The sequence below is a fragment of the Prosopis cineraria genome, unplaced genomic scaffold, assembly GCF_029017545.1.
Source record: "Prosopis cineraria cultivar Desert tree isolate PC_DT_omini unplaced genomic scaffold, ASM2901754v1 PC2, whole genome shotgun sequence".
NCBI classification, from domain to species: domain Eukaryota; kingdom Viridiplantae; phylum Streptophyta; class Magnoliopsida; order Fabales; family Fabaceae; genus Prosopis; species Prosopis cineraria.
In genome coordinates, this window is record NW_026555333.1 from 13,913,241 (window position 1) to 13,919,240 (window position 6,000).

The following is a 6,000-nucleotide window of genomic DNA, read 5'->3' on the forward strand; positions in this document are numbered from 1 at the left end:
CCTCTCCCCCGTGTCTTGCTCTCTCTCCTCTCTCGCTCTGAAAATACCACACTAAGTCGAAGACAACGTTAAAGCAGCTTCCAAGATGGTGAGGAAGAGATTGAAAGCTGCAGGGAGGAAAGAGACAAGGAAGGAAGGATGTGGTGGCTGCAAGGTCCGATATTAAAACGGTGCTCGAGAAAACCATGGAAATTTCTGATCCATGCCTCATTTAAGAAGCCTCTTCTGCCCTCAACACATGCCACATGGCGTATCGTGTGCTCCAGGGAAATTGAGAAGAATCACTGGATGGGAGCATAAACTAGGTATAATGGAAATTAGAATGTTTAGCCAAACTGAAACGGGTGCATTATTGAAAGTTTGGTTTTGTTTCCCAGTAGGCTCGTGATTTCCGTCTGGCTATGTTTCTTATTTTTGGTCTGGCTTCCGGTTCAAGAAATGGGAAGCGTAGTACAAACGATAGTACTAAAAAAACAATAACAATAAACGTGTTGTATGACTAATGTACAAGATTGAAGGCTAAGATCGAGACGTTTTCACTGGGTAATGAATAATAACGGGATGATGATAAAGGAGGAAAAAAACCGGAGGGAAGTAGTTGATGGGTTGGTCTTGGTCAATAAGTTGGAGCGAGGCTTCGAAGAAACTGGAGATATATGTACTGAGACTCAAAGGTGTAGATCTGTCCCGTAATATCATGAGGACACCCAATATCCTTAACTAATGAGAAGGTAGTATTGCCCCCAAACTTTCTAAATTAGTGCTATGTGTCCTCATTGTAATAGATAAAAAGGTTGATAGTTAAAGTGCTAACTTTTTAACAAAAAATATGCCATGATGGCAAGCCAAGTAGGATATATATTATATAATTTTGATTTAATACATTCATTTAAAATATAAAAAAGAGTAAAATGTCCTTTTTAAAATTAAAAAAGAAAATATCATTATGAATCTTGAGTCACCAAATTCTACAACATGGATTCACCTTCAGCCACTGTCTCCAAAAACATATCCTATCCTATATAATGTAGATTTCACTTATTATTTCATCAAATCCCACAAGCCCAGAAAAACAAAACCTCAAAACTTGATTCTAAGAGCAATTGAAATGAAAGCAAGTTTTCACCATTGATCTTCTTACTCTGAATTCAAACTTTTCTACTAACGAAACGACGGTGTGATCAAACTGAAGTCCGAGTTCTAATTAGAACTGAAGTCTCTACTCCCGCTAAACAAAGTTCCTCTCATTGAAACGGTGGGTTGACCGGTGGCGACAGCAGCATCGATTGCGGCGGCGGCGGCCACTGCAGTTGCGTGTTTGTTCTGCTCTTTCTCTGCTTCGAACATGTAGGATCTAAACCAAGCGAAATCAGGAACCAGTAAGGCAGAAATATTGATCCGGTCCCTGTCTTTCTTCAACCCCGACAATGCCTTCAACTGCCTGGAAGCCTTCCTCATGATTTCACCTTCTCTCCCTAAAACTTTCGAGCACGATCTAGAGAGAGAATGACAAGTTAATAAAACTCAACCAAATAAATGGGCTTTTGTATTTCTCTGGCATAAAGGTGAACAAATCGGGTCGCCTGCTTTGGAACCAAGAAGAATTTGTAGACTATGACTCGTGGTGCTTTGGAAATGATGATGGAGCAGAAGAAAAAGAGCATCGTGAACCTCGATGTCGATGAACTCGACTGTGTCATGTGAGTGAACATGAAGGGCATGGGCCGCGTGGCCCTTGGAATCAAGCACATGGTGAGGGTGATCATACGCTAAACAATCTGGGTGCATTATATCGATGTTGAGTGTCACCGTCCGATGTCATGCAAGTGAACGTGAGGAAGCCATTGGGAATGATGTGGTGAAGAGCTTTGATATTTAGAATGGGAAGGATTGAGTAAAGAAGGATGATGTCAGCTTTATGCTAGTGGTTTGCAGGCCCAACTTACGTGCACACGCCGTTTGCCCCATCCATTAACTTTGGGCCACATTGCATTGTCTTATAAAGCTCAGAGCCAACATTGCCCTTTTCGTTAGTTAATACTGGACGCCCCTAGGGTGATACTTTGAAGCAAGATTTGCACCTTTACCTTATTTGGGTAGCCTCTTTTGCCCTTATTTGTAGCTTTCAATCTCTTCCTCCTCGTCTTAAGAGCAAAGCGACTCTATGTCATTCTTCTGCTTCAACATCATCTTCAGCTTAGTGTGGTATTTTCAGAGCAAGAGAGGAGAGAGAGAGAGAGCAAGACACCCCCAGGGGGTAGAGAGAGACGAGGAAGGAGTGAGAGAGGAGGGTAGGAGAGAGAAGGAGAGTAGAATTTGAAGGAAACTGCACATTTGGCCTCTTTTTTTTATTTAAAGGGAACGGACGTTTATTTTTATTTAACAGTGAGATAAAATTGTCTTAAATTTAATAGTTTAAGATTTAGAATATACCAAGTATGAGTTTAGGGTTTAAATCACTCATGAACTTATAGTTTAAAGTTTAAATTGCCATTTAACCTAACAAAAATGGAGAAGAAGACCATTGGTCAAATTGAAAAAAAAAAAACATGTGAGGAACCAATGGGGTTAAGTCTAGTGGAAGGGGTTAGCTCCTTATAACATAACGAATCAATATTCAAATACTCATTGAGAGAGATATTCCCACTTAATGTCCCTCATAGGAAGATACGTGTGGGTAATTAAAAAAAAAACAAGTAAGGAAAGTAGCAAGATGAAGATCTAACTTTTTGGCAAAATATTAATTTGAGATAATAGCATTTTGAATCCTTTAAATTTATTTTAAATATTGATTTCATCTTTGAAAATTAATATTTATCAATAATGTCCCTAAAAATTAAAAGCCATACTCCCTCCGTTCAAAAATATAAGGCATTTTTAACCGAAACTCACTCCCAATAAAGTGAATACCTATTTTTAAACTAACCTTATCTTATTTAATAAAGGTATTTTATCTTAAGAACAAAACTTAAGGCGCGAAAATTAAGGTTCATATTTTGATGCGGAAGACACGCATTAAAAACATTTTAATATCTAAAAAGGTATTTTATCTTTCCTATTTTGCCCCAATAAAGGTGTATGTAGTTGGAAGAATGGTTATTATTCTCTCTCTTTTAAATTATAGAGCATTTTTAAAAGAGTTTCGTCATCTCAAAATATAAGATATTTTGAATAAATTAATATTTTATTAAATATATTAATTTTAATATTACCCTTTCTATCTCTATAATCAATTTTCGTCCCTTCTCTTTTTAGTATATTAAATGATAGGTATTTTTTAAAGTTTATATTTTTATTTTAGAAAGATAAAATTGTTAAGGAGAGTAGAATTTGAAGGAAACTGCACATTTGGCCTCTTTTTTTTTATTTAAAGGGAACGGACGTTTATTTTTATTTAACAGTGAGATAAAATTGTCTTAAATTTAATAGTTTAAGATTTAGAATATACCAAGTATGAGTTTAGGGTTTAAATCACTCATGAACTTATAGTTTAAAGTTTAAATTGCCATTTAACCTAACAAAAATGGAGAAGAAGACCATTGGTCAAATTGAAAAAAAAAAACATGTGAGGAACCAATGGGGTTAAGTCTAGTGGAAGGGGTTAGCTCCTTATAACATAACGAATCAATATTCAAATACTCATTGAGAGAGATATTCCCACTTAATGTCCCTCATAGGAAGATACGTGTGGGTAATTAAAAAAAAAAAACAAGTAAGGAAAGTAGTAAGATGAAGATCTAACTTTTTGGCAAAATATTAATTTGAGATAATAGCATTTTGAATCCTTTAAATTTATTTTAAATATTGATTTCATCTTTGAAAATTAATATTTATCAATAATGTCCCTAAAAATTAAAAGTCATACTCCCTCCGTTCAAAAATATAAGACATTTTTGACCGAAACTCACCCTCAATAAAGTGGATACCTATTTTCAAACTAACCTTATCTTTTTATATTTACTCTTATTCAATACCCTACAATAAATATAAATTCATTCATCAATGGAAATACTTTAAAAAAAATAATGATTATATCTCGAAAGACTAAAAATATCTTATATTTTTGAATGAAAGGAGTACATATTTAGTTCTTTTGGTTTGAGGAAAAAATAATATAATAAAAATTAAAAGTTAAGACTAGCAATGAGTGCATAACTCTGCTAGTAAAAGGTTTTGTTAGTTTACTGGGAATTATACAGTAATTGGCATAGTTAAAATTAATTAGTTATCACATTAAAAGTAAATTTCTAAAAAAAGAAAAATAAAAGTGATTATGGGTCCTGTTTCAAGTCTTGATGGGGCCCCTTTTAATCCAGTTTTTGTTTGAGGACAATGCTCAAAGCCCAACCAGATACGAAGCACTCCATTACATTTACATTTTGAAGCCAATTTAAGAATCGCAATATCACATTATTCAATCATGCATTGGATTGCATATACAATGGAAGTGTGAAGTGATTGCCTGTGGTAGGAAAAATCAAATAATCAATTGCTAGGGAGTAGTAACGTACGATGTACCAGATAAGTAACTTATAATCCATATTTTTACTCAAAGTAATATTAATTACTAAAATAGATTTAAAACATATATCGATTTTAATATATTAATTATAATTCTTAATCAATATGGAAAATACCTTAGATTGCATATAAAAAAAAAACGGAGGGGACATTGGTTTGGATTTTAATTTGATGAAGGTGCTTTGGGGATGAAATTGGTGGGGTATAGTAATTCACTGTGGTTGATGGAGCCAGAGATAGTTGATGGGCTGCCATGATGAAGCATTATGATGTTGGAATGACACTCCTTGGAAATTCAAATTCAACTTAGCAAATGAGAGCTTTCTCATACTGTATCGAGTGAATTTGTGGAAGATGACCACACACACTTTTGCTTCTTTAAACTTAAAAATGCCTTCATGAAGTTGAATCCAGCGAAACAAGTTAGTATTTGTATTTCTTTAATGGTTAACCATGTCTCACATAAAATTTTCTTTTGTTAAAAAACATCTACTTTTTTCGTTTAAAAATGTAAATTATTTTTAATCGAATCTCATCTCTCAATAAAGTAATTATTTATTTTTAAATTAATTCTATTTTTTTATATTTATCTTTATTAAACACCTTATAATAAATATAAAGTTATTATTAATAGGAGTATTTTTGAAGGAAAAAAGACAATAATTATACTTCAAAAAACTAAAAATGCCTTACACACATAAAGTTATTTTAAATGAATAAGTTAGTCCTTATTTTTATTTAATGCTTAACCATGTCTCAAATAGAGTTTGCTTTTGCAGAAGAACATTTATGAAAAATAAAAAAAAAGCCTTAAAAATGCAATTAATAATGAGATTATTGATATCTCATCATTCAACCCCGATAATGAGAATTTGGAACGCAATGACAAGCAATTCTACAATTGGTTTTAATGTTGTTTGTTAAGAGTCAAGTCAGTATCGAGTTATGGACATACTAGGCGATATACATAATAATATAAAATAAAATAAAAACATATGCCACGCGCCCAATAACATAGAAATTAAAAAAATGATTAAGATTGTTAAAACTTTAAGAAATAACAATTATTATAATTCAGCCAAAAAATTTTTACTTGGTTTTAGCTTCATGCAATCTGTTTTTTAATTTTCCTTTTTTTGGTAAAAAAAAATTAGGTCTCTTCTTTACCGGGTAATTTTAAACTCAGACTTTCTACCTAACAAAAGATTTAGGACATGCCTGGACTCTTGTTCTCATTATTTCGAATTAATGTCATATATTGACTCACGTCACAAGTGAATTATATAAGAAAATGTCTATTTATTATGGTAAAAGTTAAGCTAACCAACAACAAATAAAGAAGTATGTAAATGAAAAGATTCATGAATCTTATGTTTTAAAATTTTTTTGCCGAAAAATGGCATTCTTTTTAATAAGTCTTGTTGATGTAGAAATAGTGGTGGAAAGGGGAAAGAGAGACTAGAGAGGAGGGAGGGATAG